At 40.7% G+C, this 25,056-nt stretch overlaps 1 protein-coding gene across 3 annotated transcripts in view; it reads right to left on the bottom strand.

Annotated features, from left to right (window-relative positions):
* The window catches only part of LOC149794267 (histone H4 transcription factor-like), a 160,951-nt gene extending 152,518 nt beyond the window's left edge, over positions 1-8,433 (bottom strand). For 2 of the 3 annotated variants that reach the window (XM_089968411.1, XM_089968409.1), the window contains exon 1: positions 8,357-8,433. The gene's annotated coding sequence lies outside the window, so the exon portion shown is untranslated. Of the gene's footprint in view, positions 1-4,650; positions 5,116-8,356 lie in introns of those variants that run through there. The other variant, XM_089968410.1, reaches the window with a different exon arrangement.
* Positions 8,434-25,056: the final 16,623 nt, after the last annotated feature.

Here is a 25,056-nt window from a genome sequence, read left to right on the forward strand (position 1 = left end):
TGAAAGAAAAGTACCTTAATGATGATTTAGTACAGACTATGCTTTAGCTCTTCTTGTCAGGCATAATGTGAAATAGCCTTTCAGTAGCAAAGTAAGTTCAGCATATTGCTGAATGAATAAAGAGAAAAATAAGAATTAATAATGACAAGCAAGAGCACTAAGAACATCACATTATGCACTCACCCCATGTTTAATAGTCCTCCATGTATGCTCTAGTAAGGTATGGTTGACTTGAGAGATTACTGACCAATGTGGGTTAGGGAAGTCTTAAAATAAACTTAATATGTAAAAACCATCACTTATTTTTATTATATTTACCATGGCCATAAGCTTTGACTTTTAGATCTCAGAATCTAGATTCCGGTATAACCCTAAATACAAAACATCCACAAAGCTTGGTCAAGGAACATTGTCTAGAATAAAATTTATTCTGCAAAACACATTTTCTTTCATTAACAAAGGCATTGAACTTCGATGATTTGACCCAAAATCAAAAGGCATCTTCTATACTTCAGGAGCAAAATCTCTAAAAGTCCTCATCAAGATATGAAGTATAAATTATTATACAAAAAATTCTTCTTTTAAATCAGTGATATTGACCTTTGACCACAATGTCGATAGGCTTCTTCCTTACCCCATGTGCAAGCCTTCCACTAAGATTGATCCAGAAATGTTATTTAGAACAAATGTTATAGTGTGTAAACTATTTTCTTTAAGATCAATGACCTTGATTTCTTAACCTAAAACAAGAGGGTTTTTCCTCTGAACCAAATCTTTGGTATGACTTGGATCGAACCCAGGACCTACCACATCCTAGGCAGACGCTCTAACCACTCGGCCACAAGAGATGTTACGTTGTGCAGAAACAAAAAGGATAACAGATGCATGTACACAAATCATAAACTAATATGCTCTGCCAGGCATGTAAAAAGTGGTCAACATAATGGCAACACCACTTGACGAAGTTTTTCTGTCCAATGGTTTCCAAAGGGATGGTACCAGCTTTGTAGCTAATGACTCTGGAAGCTTGTTAAATTTTTCCAAGCCCATTTTTGAACCAAATTCTGGCCCAGTTACCAATGTCTATTTTGGATGTGGGGGGGAGGATATAAATTAACTACTGTGTTGCATACCATTCAGGGATGCTAAATCCCATATCCAAAATACATGATTCCTTAAAGAACTGAGAAAAAAAACTATGTCCCATTCTGATCTGTGTGCTACAGCCCACAACATGTTTAATATCCTCATTATTTGGACCCAGAGAACAAGGCATTTTTATTAGAGAATCTATGCAATATTGACAGGTAAGTATTACATCATTACAATTAAATTTATTCTCCCCCATCTCCCACACATTTCTTGCCACCATTGCATTGCTGAATTTTTCAGTTAGAAGGGAGACTTGTATCCTCAGAAGCTGGTATTAAAAATATTCCACCTACCCTTTCCATAGGAGTATTCACTACTGTAATCTGGCAGAATGTTGAGCTTTGACTTGTTCAGTTACAATTGGGCCAAACAAAAAATGTTGCATCACTCTGTTGTATCAAAGCTTGAAGATAAAATCTTCTTCAAGGTAGTATGAGACTTCCAGAAAGTGGCTCTTATCACATCATCCAAGGAAGAATGATTCAGTTAGGTACTGGAAACAGCCATAGTTCTCTGATATGCTCTCCTAACAGTTTTGACAATCCTAAGTTAGCCCCACTTTCATAAAACATCACAATTTTACTTGTTGTTGTTGTTGTTGTGGGGTTAATGCCATATTTCAGCACACGATAGGCTATGCATGGCGGCCTGTATTAATGGTGGCGGAAGAACCCGGTAAAACCCCGGGAAGAACCACCAACCCATAAGAAGCTACTGACAAGCTTTCTCACATACCCACATTGGCCTAATCCTAGACTCGAACCCACGCAGACAGAGGTGAGATGGCAGTGATCCGTAATGGAGCGCGCTTTAGACCACTCGGCCTCCCCGTATAGAAGTGTTAGGGAACAGCTTCACACTGCTAAAAGAATACCGTTAAAGCTGAGAGGCTCTGGCTTTCATGCAGTATTACTATTTATAAGTAAATCTATGAAGGCACTGGGTCAGTTATGATTGAAATCGTAATCGATTGTAATCTATTACAGTGTGAGCTGTCATCATAGTCATAATCACTGATTTCAGAAGTTCAATAATCATAACTATAATTATTGTCCTTCATTGGCAGTAATTGCATAGTGTAATTATGATTACAAATGATTACAACAAAAAATAACTAATTAAATTCTTAATAATTGTAAGAATATCAAAAGTTTCCATTAACAAAAGACCATGGATGCTGACTATTACAATCAGGAATAGGTAATTTTGGGTGTCCAATATACAAGCTAATTTTTCTAATATATTCAGAATCTTATAATTTTAGATGACCATTTGTTAATTCAAAAATTCATGTTCAAATAGCAAATCTTTCATCAGGTTTATGTCAGCAGTGAAGCAGACATCAAATAAATGTACTTAATTTGGCTTCAGCAAATACAAAGCAATCATACTCGTAATTGTAATCACCTCCCTGTAATTGTAATCATGGTTTCCAAATAAAATGTAATTGAAATCATATGTGCCAAACAGGGTTCCTGCACGCTTAACAAAAACACGTTCTCTGACTTTTCCAGGGCTATTTCACAAAACTCCAGAACCACAATAAGTTACATTGTCACTGTTTCTCGATCAGAACTGTTTTGTGTTTAAAACAAGGTTTTTTTTCGGTGCCTGGCGCTTAATGATATTAGTAGTTATAAAAAATTTAAACTCCATTGTCAGAAATTTATGACTTTTTTAGGCCTGTGAAATTTATTTTATAAACTTTCAAAACGATTCTAGGACCCATGGGAATCCTGCAAACAACCTGTAATCGTAATTGTAATAATAATAATAATAATGAGGACTTTGTATTGTGCCTAATCTTTAGAAGCTCTAAGCGCTTTACAACATAAATAAAGCACTTGTAATTGACCCCATGCCTGGAAGCTGCTAAAGTCAAACAAAATATGTTTCAGGTTTGCCAACCATCTCTGTTTCTCACTGCTGATCCTAGCACCTATTTCCTCCATTGGTAAAAAAATAATAATAAAAAAAATCACATTAAATATATATAATGTTTAAAGAAGAAAGTACTATATGAAACATTCTTTTGTTTTTTTCTTGGCATAAGAGTAATGTCACAAACATTAGTTCACACAGAGAAACAAACTTACTTCAGTATTAATATCACCCGATGTTCAAAGAGCTCTTCACTATTCCTAACAAGGTTATGTCAAAGAACAAATGTACACCACTTCCAACAATTTTCTCTGCAGTTGACCTTCTTGATCTGTCTGCAAATTTTTTCTGTGACAAAGTGCTAACCATTAGAGACTAATTTGACAATACAATTTCAATTACCTCATCGCCACCATACAGTTGTGATACTGAATTTCAAAGGCAACCTTTTATGCATTTGAGCCTTTCTCATTGGATTTCTTAAATACAATACTGATGCAGTGCACCCCAAATGTCATGTAATTTGAGCTGATTCTGATATCAAAAGCTGCTTGATGCTTATGTAGCCAGTGCTATAGTGAGCATAAATGTTATATCTGTAATATGTGGTGTCTTGCCATTATATATTTACACTGTAGTAGAATACATTTGTGGAATCATCTACTGTATATGAATATGTAAGTAGAGTGAGAGAAAGAATAAGTGTTCACCCTGATAGCATGTTAGCACGCATTACTAACCCCACCCTATCATCTTTTCTCTCAAAGCAGGCTATCAGAAGTCTTCATGGAAAGCAGTTGCACAACACTCTGCAGTATGTAGCACTTGTAAAATATATAATGTATTTCTTTTGCAAGAATTATAAGTAAATACTACAAAGAAATCTCAATACTGGTTTAACTGCTATCATCATTATTCAAACACTTAGTCTATGCTTGGATTCAATATTGCTGTCACTAACTGATTTGTCTAAGCTCCTCTCTCATCCAGGGAATTCTCATCATTTTTCAAAACTACCACTGTAAAACCTCTGTTGAAGAAACCATTGCTTGACCCACCTTGTTTTTAAACTACCATTCTGAGGTCAATAGCTGTACATACACAGTTGTTCTGACTAAATCTATTCTGAAGAATTTAATGTCATGGCTCAATAAAGGAATTATACTTACAATGGGCAGTGGAAATAAATTTATTAATTAGCAGCAAGCAGCCCAATAATCTGCTCAATTAACAAAGCTAACATTCCAGCACAAATCATGTCTTAGACAGTTGTTCTCCACTGCCATAATAAAAAGGCAAAGAACAATTGGTTTACCATTCTAAACATTTCTCTGATAACAGTCTCCAATGTCAGTTTTCTCGGAGTGGCCAGGTTGAGTACTATTAGATACATTAATGGCACTTCAGTTTATATAAAGATAGGTATATGTTTATATCCTTATTCTTGTTGAGATATCCTGTAATTGTATCATGTAACGTAAAGTAACCGAAATGGGCGGACCATGCCACTATAGTCCAAAATTGTAAAACACAGCACATGTTGTTTTTGTTTTAGTGCTATGTCTTACTACCCAAATGACAGCCTTGCATAGCATGCATAAAATTAGTGAATTTTACCAGAATTTGTGAAGCAATCCTCCAGTCCGGGAATATTTGTCTAAACAAATGTTTAGCATGGTCTCCAGTTGATAAAGGTAGATTGTGTTCAACAGGAAAAACAGTGCTTCAGCATTGGTAGCTTGCAGGTCTTCCGTCGACAGATGAAATCTGCGAGTTCTTAATTTTCCCAACCTCTGTGTGCTTTTTACTACCAATGTGCTTCCTCACATCATCTCTGCCACCATGCCCAATGCTAAAATTTGTGGCACGCTGCGTGCAAAAAGCATGATGTATATCGGTGTCTGATGGCATAACGCATGGCCAATTTTTGGTATATTCCAAACTAAACTTCACTTTTTGTTGAATAGATTTCTTTTTCCTTTGTTGGTGAAAGCATTTTCAAGATCCATTGCCTAATGATAATTCCCCCAAAATGTTTGTGGTGCATGTGCAAAGCAAAATTTAAGTTAGGCCCCAGTTTCTCTCAAAAGCATTTGTAAAACTACTCTTATACATAGAGATTAAAATATGCTAAAATGTCTGCTACCAGGACAACTGTACCAATCAGCTATAGTTCCACTAATAATGCAACTAGCAGTACTGGACCGTTTCGGCAACTGCTGATGTCACCACTAGTGTTTAACCGGATTTAAAATAACTGAAAATCAGGGAATTATTTTTTTGCATGCGGCGTGAATCAGTGAATCAATGAAAAAGTCATGAAATTCATGCCAAAATCATGAGGGTCGGCAGCTATGAGCCTGTTCCGATGTAGTCAAAGTTTCAGGACTATCTCACACACTTGGCTGCCTATTTCGACACTCTTCCACTAACTTATATGTAACTAATATACTTACAGCGCTGTCTTTATCCTGGCAGAAGGAAAACATGACACATGCATATGGATGCATTTTCATGTTCAGTTGATATTCAAATGCATCTGTTGCAATGTGACGGTAGTCGAGGTATGTCGAAGTATGTTTAAGTAGGTTCAAGTGGGGTGATATGTTGCTTACAATCACAATAGGTATAATATATTTTTATTTGTTTCGTTAAAGAATAATATTTGTACTTAACCCGATTTTGGCATTCCTGATTTTCTTTGCTTTCCAGCCTACTGAAATGTAGGCCAATGAAACAGGTCCATTTCTTCTGTGAGAATTTGAATTTATTAGAGAAAAGACAGCAGGGTAGGTAAAGTCTGGCAAAAACATTATAACTTTATTTTGTAGAAAGCATCATTATTGGTTGCCAGTTGTGTGTAATATTCCTGAAAATTTTACTTTTGTTACACTGTTAGGCAACATAAAAAAACACTACACAGTGCCGTTAGTTAGGGAGTAAGACCCATCACCCCCCAAGAACAAAAATATTGGGTGATGTGTCTTACGTTGTAGGACTACACGTCATTGTCCAGAGCAACAAAGTACAACCACTGTTTACAATGAATACCAATATCTTTTCTGCATGCCCAAATATTTGTTTAAACCATATAAGTTCATATTTCTCTGATATTATGATACTTCCAGTAGAATATGTAACTATATTTGCAGCAGATCAAAATATCGAATGAAGTAATCAGACAGATTTCATTCATTCCATTTAGGCAGTGGACACAGAGCGTGCAGGACTGGCTTACCAGGAGGGCTGTCAAGGTCATAGGCGGGAAAAGCAGGACAAACATACTTTTAGGAACACCGGAAAAAGAATGTGGCCAAGCACAGAATAACTAATTAATAAAGAAGAACAAGAATTTTCTGCTAGCTGAATGACCTTTTACCATGTGCTGCTGATAAGAACTCACCAGGGCAGGCACATAGTGACGGGAGGAAATAGTTACACAAGGCAGCTCACAAAACAGTAGGGCTGCCAGTGTTACAACGCACCACCAGAACCATGACTGTATACTAGTGGCATACATCATTAGCTCGCTGACAAATGATATGGCACCATGGAAGTTCAAAGGGAAGGCAAAACACAAGGCAGTCTGCTAAACATGGGAGGCATGAGTCGAAGTACGCCACCTAGAAGCAAGCCATGGAAGCCCTCATATACTGGAGCAGCTACCAACTTTCCAGAAGATGCCTGTTCCACAACAGCAGTCCCAGTGAACAACACGGAAAAAAAGATTGCTAGCGTTGCCTGAATGTATTTGGTTCTCAATTTGACTTGAGGACCAATTTTGATACATAATATCTTTATCTTAATAATCTAATTTGATTACCGCCATCAAAATTTTATTCTCTCATGCATGATACAAACTTTGTATAAGTCATTTTGACTTCGCTGAACTAGTAATTTTTAGTTTACTGTATGTACACTCTGTACATAAAATTCCTACCTTATTAAAGATTCATTTTTGAAATTTATTTGATTAATTGCACAGGTGGCTAAAACATTATTGGTATTTTATTGTCCATTAAATAACTGGACTAGCTTTGGTTAAGTACAGGCTGGCGTTTCAGGGCACCTCTCCTCCCTTGCCTCTACCAGACTTCTGTACCATGACGGAGACGTGGAACCATTTCCAACCAACTAGACCTGGGTATTCAGATGTAATGTCACAGTGGTGACCAATCGTTAATGGTATCACATACTGTTTTCGTTGAAACCCTGCTCAGTTGATAATAGGCTGAATTAATTATTTTTATGCATGTGTCCGTGTGTTGGGTCTATTTCCACTCGTGTACAGCCTTGCATTCAAGTCGTTAGGGACTTAAAATAGTCCTATGTCTTGACAAAAGAATTAAACCGTAGCGGTTTGTTACAAAGAACATTTGGAGTATCCGTCCATGAATTAAGGGATGTGGGTTCAAACCTGTAACAATATAACACGAGGGAAGACACAAGGTAAGATCCGAACAACCTCGAGTCTGCAGTAAATATCATTAATGTACTTTGTGATGTCTTCTAATTTTGGTGGCAAAAACAAATATTGGTTTTGGTAAATTTGGTGCTGATTACGGGTTACATTGTTGCACAGTGCACTGTTAACTCGTGAAACATACGTATTGTTGAACTACAAACTTGAGGTTGTTCAGACCTTTCCTTTCGGTCAATGGTCAAATCCAAGACTATGCGAATGCAAAACCGCACTGCCAGACGGCACTTATCCAGACGTCAAAATCGGCGAACAATTATTGCATTTTCTCCATGTCACAAACTGAACGAAGTGTGTCGAGCTGTTTTGAAAACTGAACTATTCTTGATTACGAATGGCTTAAGATGGTAGCAGACGCAATCAGGATAAACTAGCAGTGTTGGAACTACCGAGGGAGCGGACTGGTGTCTTCCCTTGTGTTATACTGTTACAGGTTAGAACCCCCATCCCTTGATTCCTGGACGGATACTGCAAATTTTCTTTGTAACGAACCCTTGCGAATTAAACAGTCTTCTGTGAACGCATAAATGGCTAGGGGAAGATTCCTTCCCCCAGGGGCAATTAAATATCCTACAATGCAGGAATAAACCGTGATATGTGTACAGTAGTAGGAAAATCACGCTAAATTCAAATAGTCAGTCAGTGAGACAGACGATAGTTGTTCCACCATATTTGATGGTTTCCTTCAGGTCCGCGCCATTTAACACACCTACCCCTTCTCAAATATTGTTCACCAAATATTGAATATCTAATACTCTGCTCTTTAAATAGCTTTATAAAACACAATATGGATCATCAAAAAATTAAAACTGCGACAAAATGATTAAAGTTATTGGCCATTACCTTGCTGTAATTTAGCTGCAATTTAGGCACTTGGACCGACTCGCACGTATAATATCCCTGCTATTAATTCTTTTCGCGCGTTGGAGAACACCTTGTGCGCATGCCTCACGTTTTACTTCCGTATTCGCTTCTAAATAGCCCGAGATTACATGACCATAATCGCGAAAGATATCGATTTACATACGCATGAGCTATGAATTTATAAAAATAAAAACCAACAAAAAACAACAACAGTAACAAAGAGAAACAAAGATACAACAAATTACGAATGTCCTTTCACCAGTCCCCTAACCCATGAAGAAAACTTGATTTATATGTGAAACATAAATGAAAAATCTTTTGAATGACTCGCTATTTTATCGGTAAGCAACAAAAAGATTTTTAAAGAAAATTCGAGTCTATTTGAAGTTTTGAAGAAAGAACCTATAATACTACATTTACAAGAAAATATGGTCACTGATGACTTCATGAAAAGTCACTTTAAAAGTACCAGATAATAAAAATTCGTTTACTGATTAAATCATGTAAAAGCAAATAAAGTTATTATTATTATTATTATTCGTTTACTGATTAAATCATGTAAAAGCAAATAAAGTTATTATTGTTGTTATTATTATTATTATTATTATTATTATTATTATTATTATTATTATTATTATTATTATTATTATTATTATTATTTTTGACATATAAAACAAACAGTAATCTAACCACGTCTCATTGTGCCATAAAAGAGTGTTGCAGCTCTCGAAGCGTACTGGTTTCTCCAGGTAGCATCTGGCCACTCATTTATATCTTTGTAGCAGTGGGTTATCCTTCCAAAAGCAATTGTTAAACCATGCCTTACAATAAATAAATAAAAAAATATTGAAAAGAAATATTAAATAACTATTAAAAATTAGATAAAAATAAAATAAATACTTAATTTAAAGTTCTAAGTAAGACTTTAAAAACAACAACACAAAGTCGTCATCATCGGATTAAAGGATGATTCCAGAAGGGATGATCCCGGAGAGGGGCAATGGAATTATAAAATAATATGACTAACATGTAAATCAGAACATGAAACAGTTTTTAAAAAGTTCGTAATTTAAGCTAAAACAAATTCTCCGCGTATTTGAAACAGGAATGATCAGTTGGTCAAAATAATTTTGAAAATTCGATGATAATAAGATGTAGAACACGAACAAATATAGAATAAATAAATCAAAACATAATAAGATAAACGATAATAAATAAAATAAAATGATTAAAATTGAATATAAAAAATAAGGATCAAGCATAAAAATAAAACGTAAAAACATCATTAATGAATTCAAAGGAGACAGGATAACGCTTCCCCTTCCATCAAAGACGTAAAGTAGTAACTTATCTCTTCCTATGCACTCATCATCACCAGACCTCCCTCCATTCCACAAAGGAAGGGAATCGGGGAACTGTTAAAAAACAACAATAATAAGTAAACCAGAGCATCAACTAGTTGCAGAATTCCACATATCTAGCGGAAAAAATATATATGTATTTTAAAAGGGAAAATTTAGTTTATTGTTAAAATCTTGACAATGGTAACAGGTATCTTGACTTTTGTCTCTTCCAGCACCTGTTTTGCTTTTTTGACGGCTGGGACACTCTGAAGACCAATGTTCTTTCTTCGTACAGATATAGCAAGTATCTTGACTTTTATCTCGAAAGGCGGGTGAGTAGTCCGTCGGTTTGTCTGGAGAAAATGTTCTGATGACACATCGCAAAGCTCTGATGAAAAGTTCAATCTGTGTAAGTAGTGAAGGGTCGGAGATTAGCGACAATGGGAATTAGCATTAAAAACACCCTTGGGTCAGATTAGCGACAAGGGAAATTTAACATGGAGAAAAATCGTGGGTCAGATTAGCGACAAGGGAAATTAACATGGAGAAAAAAAAATCGTGGGTCTGTCTAGCGACAAAAAAGGAAATTAAACAGGGTGGGTCTTTATAGCGTCAAGGGAAATTGAACATGGGATTTTTTTTTTTTTTAAATTTTTTTTTAAAAGAGGGGTAGGCAATGGAAAGGCTATTTCTTTTCGAGAAATATGGGGGCCCTGAAAAGGGCCTTTGGGTTTTTTCTTCTTCTTCTTTTAACTTCTTAACTTCTTCCACCATCCTCTTATTTTGTCCATCATTCCTTTCTTCTTTTTCTTTTCTGTTTCCGGCAGCCAGTCCGGGTGTCCCATGGCCCGGAACTTCTCTTGGATTTTCATCCAGTTTGTGTTCAGTTTTTCGAATTCATCCTTTTTTTTCTAGTTTCTTCTTCTTTTCTTTCCTTTGACCACTTTTCTTTGATCTTCTTGACCTCTTCGGTCAGCACATTCCTCATTAGTTCTTCAGCTTTCTTAAGTTTTTCTAACCCCCACTTCGTGAAACACCAATCTGTCCATTCTACAATGTCTTCTAGAAAGCACCTTGCACTCGTCACATGATCTATCGCTTCTTTTAACTTACCCACTTTGACATACGGTGGGTTAATTAAACCTCTGATTCTCTTCTTCTCATCCTCTATCATTTCTTTTACAATATTTACGGATAAGTGGAGGCTGGTTACTTGTCTTGAGACGAAGTCTTTTGTCACTGCATACCTCCATTCCTGTTCAACCCTTTCTACTACACTCAATCCATCCACCATCCAATACCAACTTCCCATAAGATCGTTGTATAAAGCTGAAGCTGCTGGCATCTTCTTGTTTGCTTATTCCGTAGAATGGGTTCCAATGTTGTTGTTGTTGTTGCGTTGAATTAAAGTGGTGTTCGCTCGCCATGAGCATGTACCACTGGTTTGTTTGCACACAGTGCAATTTTTGATTACTCCTGAGGGGAGGAATAATGCCACACCCCTCAGGCATTTATGTACTCATGGAGTACTTTTTGATTGGGCCGTTAGTCTTGTGGGCAGTAGTGATGTGCCCGACAAAACTAAATGTAAGGCCAAGTCATGAGTAGGAATAGTGCAAACCCACACTCATGTATTTCAGCTGCATTGAATCGCCCCAGGTGTCAACCAAGCAGTATGTAACGCCAGCTGCCATTGGCCGGCAGCTATGACGTCACATTAGGACACCTGGTCTTGTGGCAAGTGGAAATAGTTCCACATCTTGCCACGTGAGGTACGATGTCCGAGCGTGGTAAAGGAGGAAAAAGCGCTCGGCAGCCAGCCCTGGATGTTGTACTCCGGAAACGCCAGCCCGTACTTATTTCAAATAGAGTCCAGTTGTACTAGTGGACAATGATAAAACCAATAATGTGTAAGCCACCTGTGCAATTAGTTCAAATCCTATTAGTCTGTTGAATTTCCTATCCCTAAACGTTCTATCTAATCTAGTACAGTAGTGTACATAAACGAACTCCCTATTGTGCCTTATTTAAAGTAATATGTCTATGCGACATTTTAGAGTTTTGTCACTGGTAGGTTTTCGATAGTTATGAATTTGAGCGGTGGTCCAATGGTCCCAATTTGTAGGTATTTTGGTAAATTCAAAGAGGGAAACCAAGCCAATTTAGGTTTCCCTATTAGTTAAAGAGGCAATTTGTTAGCCCTTAAAAGGACTGTTTTGGTGGTGCGTCCCAGTATGTTACTCTACTCATATCGACGAATCTTGATGGTGGTGTATATCGTCTCCGGGGACGGTCTACCGGTGGGCCTGGTTCGGTTATGTCTTTCAGAATCCAGTCGTGCATTCTAACTTGGTATGCTATTACTGGTGCTGCTTCCAACCCGTGGTGATGGCCCACTATGGTGGCTATCATTACTGCTAGGTTGAGTGGGCATTCCTGGAGTATTTCACCTCTCTTTTTGAAAGCCGTCAGCGATTTTTTTGCTTTTTTCTTACTCGGCTTGTTGGCAATGGCGATGGAGGGATCTTCTTCTACCCATTTGTGTAGTATCAGGGTATTGAGTTCGTCCATGAAGTGCAAGGCTTCTTCGTTGTTGTGCCAGATGTTGGAAATTCCATAGTCTTGAGAGTATCCCCAGGCGATATGTCTGTTTGCCTCATACAGACTTCGAGGGCCCACCCTAGGGTCTGCTGGATTTGCTGGTTTAGGTGGAGATGTGATTAGATTTACAGGCTCCTCTTCTTCCGCTAGTTTTGGTGAAATGTCCGGTGATATGGCCGGTGATGGTGGTGGTGGCGGCGATGGAGTTATTTTTAGCCTCTTCTTTTTCTTCGCAGTATGGAGAATTGGTGTTTCAGTCGTATCCCTGATGCTCTTCAGCGTCGGTGAAATTTGTGGTGGTGGTGGTGGTAGTGATGGTAATTTCACGACTGTTTCCAACTGTTGCGGTTTTGGAGTTGTAATTGTAGTTGAGGCTTCCCTGTTGTTCGCCGCCCTTTGGGTTGGTAGAAAATCGCATGTTTGAGTAGAGATGGTGGTGGTGGTGGTCATAATTGACCTTGCAGTTTGTTCCGAGTCCCGGGCCCTATTAATGTTTACCGGAGGTTGAACATTCAGGACTGTCGGCTGCTGTCTTGTAGTAGTAGTACTCGTCGTTGTAGTGGGACGGCTAGCATACTGGGTCTGCAAATTTTGCTCCCTCTGTATTTGCTGCTGTTTCTTCCCTCTACTGGGTCGGTACCTGGGCCTAGTTATTTTCTCTTGTAGTTCTTTGTCTTCCCAAATCAATAAGAGTGTCGTTCTCTTATGTTGAGCTCGTAAGCTCCAGCCGGAGGCTATCTTTAGACCAAGTCCGTGGATTGCGCTCAACGCCTGCTGTGGGATTAAGTTTTCCGTCGCTAGCTCCATTATTCGGTTCAGTGTTGCTTCTACTGTGTTCGCTGCAGACTGGGTTCCAATGGCCAACACTGTTAGTTTTATACTGAAAGCGCGTACGTGAAGGAAAACATCCCCCTAAAACATAAAATTGATCATACCTAGATCATGACCCAACAACGCGCGGACGTGAAGGAAAACATCCCCATCTTTCTCATTTCATATAATAAAACCCTAACTATACTCTTCACATACGCTAAGAAACAATAAATTAACCCATAATCTACTATTCACACAAACATACCTGAGCTCTTATAAACACTAACACACCAACACATACCCTCACACAATGAAAAAAAGAGTTAGTGTTTATATTCACACTACTCTACCTACACACATTGGCAAATTAATAGTTATTTCTTTTCTAGAGTATTGGGTAGCCCTGAAAAGGGCTGTTTGTTTTTTTTTTAAACTCCAGATGCACCTATCTAATGGTTGCACCTTCCAGGCCTGGCGCCACACACGCATCTTTGACTCCAGTCTCTTTTTACTTTTTGTCTTGAGAGTGCAGAGGCGGGATGATTCGCTTCAGCACCCCAATCCTCTGTCTCGGGAATATTGTATGACATCCTCTCTCCTATTTTCTTTTCCTCTTCTTCCCTCTCTCTTCTCTCCTCCTCTTCCTTCTTTATTCTTGCTTCTTCTACGATAGCCTCCGCTGATAGTTCGTTTACTATGCGCCTGGCATATTCCAGGTGCATCTGGAGTTCTAACAGTTTCACAATTCTGGTGTTCATTCTTCTGGCGGTGTTGATCAATCAACAAGGTTAGCTGGACTGCCGAACGAGTTTCAATTTATAGTGAAAGCGCGGACGTGAACGAAAACATCCCCATAAAACATAAAATTGATCTTACCTAGATTATAACCCTAAACAACAACGCGCGGACCTAAAAGAAGCACTCACTCGCTTTTTTATGCTACCCATCACTATTTTAAAATTTTTTATAAATCACTTCAATAGACTATTTACATACGCAAAGCAATCCAATCTAACACCAAATATACACCTCTAACACCAAAAAACATGATTTTAATCTACTATCCACACCAACGTACGTGAGCACTTACAAACACACAAACACATACCCTCTCACTATCAATAAAGAGTTAGTGTTTATATTCACACTACTCTACCTACACACATTGGCAAATCGATCGTTATTTCTTTTCTAGAGTATTGGGGTAGCCCTGAAAAGGGCTGTTTTTTTGTTTGCTATGGCATTCTTTTTTAGTTTCTAAGAATGCGATGTCCTCTGAGGATAGACTTTCTGGCGATAGGTCTGCTTCTTCGGAAAGAGAAGAAGAACTCTTTGGTGTCGATACGACAATCGACAAAGCCTCTGTCAGCTTCAGGTTGCTGCTGCTGCTGCTGTTGTTGATGCTGCTGTTGCTGCTGTCTCTGAAGTCTGTACTTCTCTGTCCATTCTTCTTTTTCCCTGTTCATTTCTTCTCTGAAGAGCTCTTCTATCAGGTCTTCAGTGATTTTTAACATTCTCACATTCTCTATTTCTTCTGGCTTCGGTATCAGGCTGTGTCTGACCCTATGCAAATTCACGTAGGCTTCGTTGAGCTTAGCTAGTTTGGAGCACATCTTCTTACGAGGATGAGTCGACAATGGATGGTTAGACTGGAAACAACCCCCGGTTCTTAAAGTCAAAGCGCGGACGAGAAGGAAAACATCCCCCACACGGTTTTCGAGCCGCAACGTTCATGAGAGGGATAGTAAGAAATGAAAGAGTATCAATCCAACATTCTTATAGCTAAACAAAAGACAAAGGCATTTTTTTCAAAACACAACATTTTTATTAAAAAATCACTTAACACTAAACAACTCTAACATTTTTAACAATAATCCAACAATAAAACATCAAACAATCTTTTCAAATCACAAACATTTTCTTTCTCAATTGACAACCTACTTTGAACAGGGCTGACAATGTTGTAAATGAAATTGTGATTTCCACTGTTGGAAATCATTAGGCCATTGATGAACACTACGTTTCCTAGCTTGAGACAAAAGATAAGCATAATGGTCACAAAACCATCGATCTACTTTCACATTGTTTCTAGCAGAAGAACGAGGATCAAAATGAGTCACTAAATGTTCTAAGGAATAGCCCAGGCTGCGATGATGCAGAAAATACACACAGTACTGTCCACACACCAAGGAATCTGTGCCTTGTGCCACGTTATTGAATCGGGTGGTTTGAGCATTTCTTCTCATAAAGTCGATGATATCGTCTTCCAAAGGGGGCAATCCGTACGAATCGAAATATTCCACACATCCTTCTTGAGGAAAGTAGACGGCTACCCAGTGGGTTCCTGGGAGATGACTGTTGTCCGTGTTGATCACGTAAGCTTGATGGTCTTTAGGTTTGCGATGAGGGAGTTCATCTTTAGCACAGACGACAGGATTCCAAGAAGCTGTATACGAACTGTGGTTCAAAAGGTAATAAAGTTCCCAGGTATCCATTGATTTGTGTGTATTTTTTTTCTTCTTCTTCACAGGTAATAATAAGTCGTCAATTCGATCCTGACTTTTTGCTTGAAAATGTCTGACGAATAAACGGTTATTCGTTCTGTTTCCTCACTCTGATTCAGGAGAGCTTCGATACGATGGATCTCTTGAGTGGTTAATGGTGGACAAGAATGTTCACGCAAGTCTTTATACCACTGGTGCAACACGTCTTTGTTCGAGATGAGACTCCAAGCTTCGTCCAGATACTCGTCCAATTTTTCTTCTTGACTTAACATTAGGCATTTATCGTGTTGAATTTGACTGGGATGATCGTTTTGACATCCATAGCAATTTTTCTTGATCAATTCCGTCATTTTGTCGACCAAGTGTTTGGCAAAACAGGAGACTAAATGGGCTTCTTGTTCTGGCCATCTTGACTTCATTATGATCACTTCTTCTTTTTCTACAGTCTCCTTACATTCCATGTCCAAAGTTTCTCCATTAGGTAAAGAGGGATAACAGTCTTCCATGGCTTCTAATAGTCTAGAATGACTTCTCTCAAACTGTTGATTTCTATCGTATTATCAAATTCTGCATACAGGATGACGTTCACTGTGTTCTCTGCGAGTAGTGCACTCGCAAACTGAATTTCCACACGAATCTGGCCAGATTTTATAGGGTGGAAATGTCCCTCGTCGCTGCCTTGGTCAGGAGTGAAATCGAAAGCCCACAAAGCATAGCCTCCTGCATAATCGTCGTACGTAATGCCGTGACTGGTGTTGGTTCCTAACTGTCCGGTAGCTTCGTACAGGGACAAGTACGATCTCAAATAATTCTTCGCTGCTGCACCAAAGTTAGGCTCAAAAGGTCGGGTACACAAAGTCTTGCCATCGTGACTGACTTCAATCTTGGACACATTGTAATGATTAAAGTAGAAAGGATTTTCGTTGTAGGCTCCATTGAAAGCTGAATTCTTGACGATACCAACAATCAAACGCTTGGGTAACTGTCCTTGGAACAGATGATCTTGGATCATGGATCGCTGTCCAGCAGGAATGGTGAAGGTTTTCACTTCCACGCGTCGGATCGGATACTTGGCGGTCGTTCTGCTCAACGTCTGACTGATGTCGTTTCCCACTTTAGGCAACACTTCCACACGACGCACGTAGAGCCTGGCTTCTTGGATGATGGTTTTGTAAGTGGCATCAGCAGCAGCCATCAAATGGAAAGCAGCACTACTGCGATTTAGTCTCAGGCGGATATCCACCCCGTTCAACAAATACTTTTCTTGTAACCACATGTCCAAATGCAAGCGATCCATCAGTTCTAAACTACGACTTCCAGCAATTTTCTTTTGTCGTTCTACAAATCCTGTTGGATTTGAAGCATCCCCAGCAAGTGTAATGCCGTTGAACTTAGTCGCTTGGTCAGGTTTCCATACCACGCAAGCATCCAGATGACTGTTCTTGGCTTCTTTTCCGTACGTCAAGAGATTTTCCAGGTACGCTCGATAAGGGTAAGTATCCATGCTGCTGCTGCCCAGTTTGTTATTCAAGTACAAGTCCACTTCGCTGAACAAGGAATGCATGAAATTATTGACTGGAGCTACTTCTTCATCATCGTCTATGTTAGCGGGGGGTGTTGTTCCTTCCTTCACTTGCACTTTCAAGTACAAGTAACTGCTATTCAGATCGATGTAATCTTCGGGCTGTCCTTTGATTTCAAACTCGATGGGAGCGGAATCGGTCAATGAGGAGACGGGATAAAATTCCACCCACTGGGATTCTTGCATCGTCATCATGGTGGGGGGCATGGCAAACAGATCCAGTTCCGTCTTGGAACAAGCGCAAGACTCTCGGTGCATCATTTTGTTCTGTTCTTTCTCAATAATCGAAAACGTCTAAGTCTCGAACGGTTCTTCTTTTCTTGGCCTTTCTTGCTTGAAGTCTGGTGAAAGGGTGTTTTCTGCGTCGTCTCTTTCTGCCTTGTCCTTGCTGAATGCCTGACTCGGTAGCGTGCAGAGCATTTATAGGTGTCTCTCGTCGGCCTAAAATGTCTTTGCCCGTTTGCAGCAAGACATTTTTGCCTGCCCTCATGAAGGCTTCTTTAGGGTTTTGTTTGTCGATGATGACATTTTGGAGAAATTCTTTGCCTTGCGTCAGTGCCGCATCTTTCAAGGCGTGCAATCCGCGTGTCACCATCGGTTTCAACACCGGGGCCACCGAACGAAAGGCCGATTTGAACATATCTCCTAAACCGTGTCCTCGCTGTCGAGCCACCCCTTGGTACACTGGATACATGACTTACTTACGAGTCGTGAGAGAACCGTTTTCAAAAATGGAGTTTCACCGTGACTTTTCCTTTGGTGAATGGAATATTTTGTCCCAAATCTCCTTTTATAGTAATGTTGACCGTGTCCAAATACGACTTGCTGACCGGCAAATAGTGAGGATGGACAAATTCGCGGTGGACGTGATAAGTGTTTCCACCTTCCTCGTCAGCGTTCGTGGCAGAATCCACTTTGAAAGGAATGACACGCAGTAACGGTACGGAGGTGTGTCCCACCACGTTGTACTCCACCACATCGGAATACACGAACATCAAATTCAGTCCTTGGTTCAGTTCTACCGGGGTACGAAAATACTGGCCAAAAGAATCGTTGTCGAAAATGACTGGTAATTCGGGGTTTTTTTTGTTCTACTTTCTTCCTCATCTCCATGTCACCGCCCAACATGTCAAACAATCCATCACAAAAATAGAAAGACATGATTTTGGACCCCTCAGGAAATTTCATCAGAAAGCGACGAGCTGTTTTGTGGTACTCCAGGGTGATCTTTTTAGTGACATTGTCCATAGCTTTATGGAACACGCCATTAAACCTGGTGGCTATGGTGCTGACCAAATGTTGACCGCTGAAATAATAGCCTGCGGGAATCATCAAGTTGTAGGTCCACGTTTTAGTTTTGTCATCATAGGTTTTATTGGTATATGTGCCAATCTTATCCAACTCATATTGCAATGGTTGGTCATGAATTTCCACCTTAAAATAATTTTGATTGGGAAGGACATTGAGGACTTGGGTCGGGTGAATCATTTCTACTAAAGCCACTTCCCAATGGGCTTCGTGATCTAACGGGATGGCTTGAGGTAATTTAGCCGTGTAACAGCACAACGTGTTGTTGGGGAACACCTCCATGGAACTGTCACTGGGTAAGGTCAAGTAAAATTGGTTTTCGTGACTCGTAATTACAGAGTTCTGTGGCTGTCCGAGGGGATATTACTGGACGTCAGAGGCGTGTCTCCGCCCAAAATGGGGTTCTGGTTGTGGTTGTTGAAGTGGTGACTGACACTGGCACTGGACACAAGGTTTCCGTTCGAGGAGAATTTCAGGGAGGGATTGGGAAGCAGGTAACCGATGCAACTGCTCAATAAAATGGTCCACAATTGTTTGTCTCCTTGTTGCAAACTCAAATTGGCGATGGCTGCCCCGATGACACAATACACCACGAAGATTTGGCAGAAAAAGACGATTTGCGTTTTAGGCACACGTTCTCCACACCACACCCACAAGGGTTGTTTTCGTAAATCTTGCACAAAAGAACTAGGCGAAGGAGGAGTGGTCGACGTAGCTGCGTCTGTGTGAAAAGGCATGATGGTCACTTCTTTTTATAGTCGATGACTTGCGAAGCGTCGATCCAAGAATCAAAACTGGGTGGATATCCTTTCCAACGTACTTTGACTTCTTTGACACGTCGTTTGCCCACTTTACGGGTTCTGCGTTCGAGAATGCTTTCGATGTCGTACACGTCGTCTTCTTTTGTGGTGACACGTTGTAACTCGGGTAAATAAAACGTTCCTTTGAGCACTTCTCCGTTCATGTCTTCCAATTTATAGACGGCAGGATGACGGCCATGCACTCGTCCAGTGACGCGAAACAATTCGGTCGTCCAGTTAGGTAAGTAACCTTTGTCAAAAGTGCGTTTGGTTTTGCCAATGCGCACCCAATCTCCTACGGTCAACTCTCCACTTTTCTTGGGGACAGCCCTCGTCGGGGACGTACCAAACAGGCGCTCAAACACCAACACTTCGTTCTCGGGAGTCACTTCTTGCGGGGCACGTCCGATGCTTCGATGGTAAGATTGGTTGTACGCTTGCACCAGGTGCGGTAAGATGTCGATGTACTTCAGAGTGTGGTGATGCGTAAAATATTTCCACATGCGTTCTTTCAAAGTGCGTTGAAAACGTTCCACGATGCTGGCTTTGGTTTCGGGATTCTCGGTGGTAAAAAAATGAATGTCACGTTTCTTTAATTCTTTTTGGAAAGCTTGGTTCAAAAATTCGGTGCCTTTGTCCGTTTGCCATCGAAGAGGGTGACGACCGCTTTGTTTCAACACCCGTTGCAGGGCTCGCACTAACTCGCTACTCGATTTGGAAGTCAAGGGCACGACCCAGGCAAATTTGGAAAAGACGTCGATGACACAAAACAAATATTTGTAGCCACGATTGTAGCTGGCCAAATGAGAGACATCGGCTAAATCGGCTTGCCATTGATGATCGATGCCTTCCACTCGGGTGCGACTTCTGGCAAACTTGCGTCGAATGGGTTTGTGTAAAGTGTAGGTAGCTTGTTCTTGCAACCATCGTTGCACTTGAGGTAAACGGAGACTTTTCAGTCGCGTTTTGGCAGCACGATACAATTTTTGAACTCCTGCGTAACCTGCAGGATGCGAGGGATCGTAGTAAATGCTGGCTAAGACTTTTTCCATTTTTGTGTTGGTGTGTTAATAAGTCACCCACTCTTCGGTGATGCTACTTTGGGTGGGTCGAAAGGGTGGTTTGGAAACGGATTTACGTGTCCGATGGGCTACGGGAGTAGAAGTCGAAGGTAGTGGTGGTGGAGGTGGAGGTGGCAATGGAATGGCTTTGGTTTTCTTTTCTTTTTTCACTTCTGGTTTCCCTTCTTTCTTTTTCACTTCTGTCGAAGGAGGCGTGGACATCATCTTTTTAACCCAAGCTTTCATTTCTTCTCGTTGGGGTGTGGGGGACGGGGTCAACAAGGATGCTGCAATCTTACTCGAAATGGGAGCTGCTGACGGTGTTTGAAACACTTCTCGCATCTCTTCTTCCTCAGGTCTTCGTGGAGTAGCATCTCTGGTGACCCCTGGGGATGGTAGTAGTGGTGGTGGTGGTAGTGATGATGGAGCTGGACTTTTCATCAAGGTCTTAAAATCTTTCAGAGTGGGTAGAGCTGTTTCGTCTAAAGCTTTCTGGTGAAAGAGTTGCAGTCGTTGCAAGAGTTGACCGTACTTTTGCGATTTTTCTGTTTCGGACAAATCTTGGCGATCCATCAAGGACTGCAATTCGTGTTGTAACTGGGACATCTCGCTCAAATTGGGATTGGGAGGTAAATGCGGGGTGCGTTGTTCTTGCCACCGATGGTATTCCATCCATCGTTTGTAAGGCACTAAAGCTAGTTTTCGTCCTTCCATGGGGTTGTCAGGGGTCAATTCTGAGATCTTGGGACTTCCGAAGGCCTTTTTATCTTGCTCCCACCAGTCCTTCCAACATGGTTCCCAAGACTCCTTTCAGTATGGGGCCTAGCAAGAGAGGTAAAATGCCTCCACGTTGGACCAACATCTTCTTTTTTTGACGAATGGGAATTTTCTTTTGAACCATTTTCCGAAGAACGTGACGATGTTTGCCTAAGCATTGTTTCTGGTGTTTGGACAAAGGGATCGTGCCTTTCAAAACGTTCAAACAACATTCGCACACGGTATCGATGACCTCTTTAGAGGCCGTTTGAATGAGTTTTTTTTCGTAGGGGTGGAGAAGCTTTGGACAGAACAGATAACATGTCCCCATGTTTGACTAAACGTGGAGGCAATCCTTTCCTTTTCTTTCCTTGGGGTTTTCTGGAGGGTGACATTTTTTGCTTGTGGGTTCCGGGACATTCACCGAACAGACACTAACGTCGATGACTTAACTCACACCCTTTTATCTTTTTTTTTGGGACTATCGCTTTGTCATAAAGGTGACAATGTTTTTCCCAAAATCGCCAAGGAATCCTCCCCTTTGTTGACGCCTCTTTTTCTTGGAACGACTGTGTCTTTTCTTAGGGTAATGTCGATGCTTGGCTAAGCGCTTTGTCGGATGACGCGTCTGCCTTTGTCTCTTTCTTTTGTGGCTTCTTGGAGGTGACATCTTTTACAAGTTTACTGATACCCCGACTTGGTGACAGGTCTTTTTATACTGGAACGCGTCGCCACTGATTGTCTTTACGTCGTATCAGTTTGAGGACAGGCATGACACGTCGTGCAGGGGTACGCAACGGACTAAATCGAGCCAGTTCTTGCTTGGACAAATCCAGTAAACTTTGTAACATGCCCGATCTTTCATGGACTTTGATTTTGGGAGAAGGTACTTTGTGAGCAGCAGCCACTGCCGCTAAATTGGAAGGTCCTGCCACTGGGGAAGTTCTTTTGGGGGTCATCAACGGAGAAGTTCTTGGTGTGATCAACGTCTCCAAGTACTCTTCAGTTCCTGGTGACATCAACGGAGAAGTGGATAAACGTGAGGCTGCCGGAGACGCAGTCACCGCTGTGACAGGTCGTGGTTTGCGAGTGTAAGGTTGCGTCCTGGCCGAAGTGCCTCTCTTGCGACTAGTTTTCTTCTGTGGACTTTTCTTTTTCTGGGGACTTTTTTCTGTTTCTTTTTCTGGGGGCTTCTTTTCTTTTTCCGGGGTGGTGTCTGGTAAGAGGAGGGTCCTGCCACTGGAGAAGTTCTTTTTGGGGACCTGGTCTTTTTCTTTTTCTTCTTGGGGTTTCGTTGGACTTTTGTCTTGGGGATAACTTTGGGGGCATTAGGATCCCATCTTAAGAGTGAGCGAATGATGACCCCTCCTAGAGTACCGCTCCCTCCAGGTTTCAAAATGATTTGTTTTTTGGTTTGAGTGTCGATGCGGGGATCGGCTAGTTGGACCAAAGCGACTTTGTTTCGATCGAAAAAGCGTTTGGTTTGATGAGGAATCTGAATGATTCCTTGGAGTAGTTGACGTGCCGTCACCGTGAACCATCGTAAGACTTCTTTGAGACTAGCTTCTAAGACACGAGCTCGTGTTTGTGGATCTTTTTCTCGACTGATGCCATACAAGGCACGAATCAATTTGACGGGAAGATGCGACTGAAGGGACGTCATGTTCACACTGTGTGAGACAGACGAAAAAGGGTCTGAGGTTTTTATAGATTTTTTTATGGGGAGTGAAATGAAGTCGAGGACGGAGACGTGTACAGGACAGGCCCTCCGTCTTGGCACCAGTGGTGAAACAAGTGGGTACGAAATCGCAAATCCTCGGGGGTCGTAGGTTTCAAATCGACGAGTAAATAGGCGTGTGGTGTTTGAGTGGCATCGTCGTACGCCTGAGTCAGCCAAGGCGTTCCTAACTGTTTGGCTAAGACTTGCACGATTTATCTCGAGGGCTTTTAAACAAGACCACGTAATGCGCATTGAGACTGATGGTGCGATGGGCTTTACTTTGTTGAAACAAATTTTGGGTGATGTAAATGACACTGGCATTACGGTGATGCCCTTTGCGCGTGAACCACAATTTAATTTCTTCTTCGTCTTCTCCTAACATGTCGTCGAAAATGACCAGATGGGTTTGACGGGAGTCAGAGACGATGCCGTCGTCTTCTTTAGGAATGCCTTCCACAAACACGATGGAATCGCCTTGACTTTCTCGCAAGAGGCTGTACGCCGATTGCCACTCTTCGTAACACCACACGATCCGTTGAGGTGGCCGATCCATCAAATGATGTTTATGTTCGATCAAACGTTTGACGAATTCGGTTTTGCCTGAACCGCTAGGTCCAGCAATGAGCATGTTAAAGGGATGGCGAAGATACAAAGCCTCCCAACTGGCACGATCTAAATGTTCGTCGATGACTTTGACAGTAGAGGAAGAGGGAGCAGAGACAGTAGAGGTAGCCATGGTGTGAGAAATGTCACTTGTGACACGAAACAAACAAGACAAGAGTTTATATACTTTTTCAGAACACGTTTATTGAATGTTTTTTTTTTCAAACATGAATACGAAAGACAAAAATACATAAAAGCCAAAGGCTTAAGTACAAGGAAAAAGGCACATGATAACTATGAACGTGGAATAAACCCAAGTGTCTGTACAACAACCACATGTTTTGGGTAATGTTCTAACCAGTTCTATAGTAGGGGGTAAGGTCACACAAGTGTCCTCCCGAAAGGGTCTTTCAGGTCTGTCCACGACAGTCCTGTCCTGGGTAACGGGTTCTTCTGGCACCATCACTAACACGGGTTGAAAAGTAACTTTTTTCCTTGAACAACTCTTGTGCATACTGGGCCACTTCTTGGGTCCAAGCCTCAAAACCCCATTCTTTCCAGGCACGGACATCTGTCCAATGGGGATGTAAGTCACAAGCTACACACACATCGTCATACACGTCTTGGGTAGCTAAAAGTTGACGAATCTTTTTTTCCTGTTGAGGTCGAGAAGTATCCAGATGAAACCGCAAGGCTTTGGGCAAAAGGAGTTTTTCGTGACCATTTAAGGCCATTGAGGTGGTAAATACTGATCGTAAAGAGTCCACAAAGAATCGGCTGGTAAACGAAATCCCAGAAAACAAGTCACTAAGACACACACCACTTGTCGTCCCAAATTGAACGGATACAGTTCTTGTAATAATCGATGGTAATGATCCACGGTTTGAATATGGTCATTGAGTTCCTTCCACGGAATCTGTTGAATGATATGTGACATAATCCGTGGCATGGCAACTTGATTTTATAGTGTCTTTGTTTCGGAAGCAATAAAGGTAATTTCTAACCAAACACGTTCGTTCTCCAGTAGGGAATTTAAATGTTACATACTGTAACTGAAACGTCAGAGTTTGTCTAGATGTTTCGTCTTTTTCTAAGCAGATTCCATGTAACAAATGTTGGTAATCCTTTAATTCGTCTTCCTCAATACGTTGCAGTAAGTGAATCTCCAAGTAACCAAAATTACGAACGTCTGGCCCATCATCATCATCATTCATATACTGAAAGTATTCAACAAGGTCTGACCAGTGAAAAAATTTCTGACGAATCAGTCCTCTTATACCATTCAGGTACCAGTGGTTAAAGATCTGGTGACGTAACGGATGCAATTATTCTTTACGTTTCACTTGTATTTTCACCAGCTCTCGGTAAATCCTTTCTCTCAACTCCTCAGGCAAGCCCAAAATGTTCTCTTGTAAAGTATCCATAAGTATATACACTGTTTTTGGAATCGTTGGGAGGTGGCCAATAGCCTCGTTTAACTTTGTGCCTAATGTAATATCCACTCATAATCAGTCTTCTTGTACTTTGGAACATAGCATAATTTAAAAACGGACGAATCACTTTGAGTTTGCGTTTCACTTGTATTTTG

The sequence above is a fragment of the Sinohyriopsis cumingii genome, chromosome 8, assembly GCF_028554795.1.
Source record: "Sinohyriopsis cumingii isolate HCF-2022 chromosome 8, ASM2855479v2, whole genome shotgun sequence".
Lineage (NCBI taxonomy): Eukaryota > Metazoa > Mollusca > Bivalvia > Unionida > Unionidae > Sinohyriopsis > Sinohyriopsis cumingii.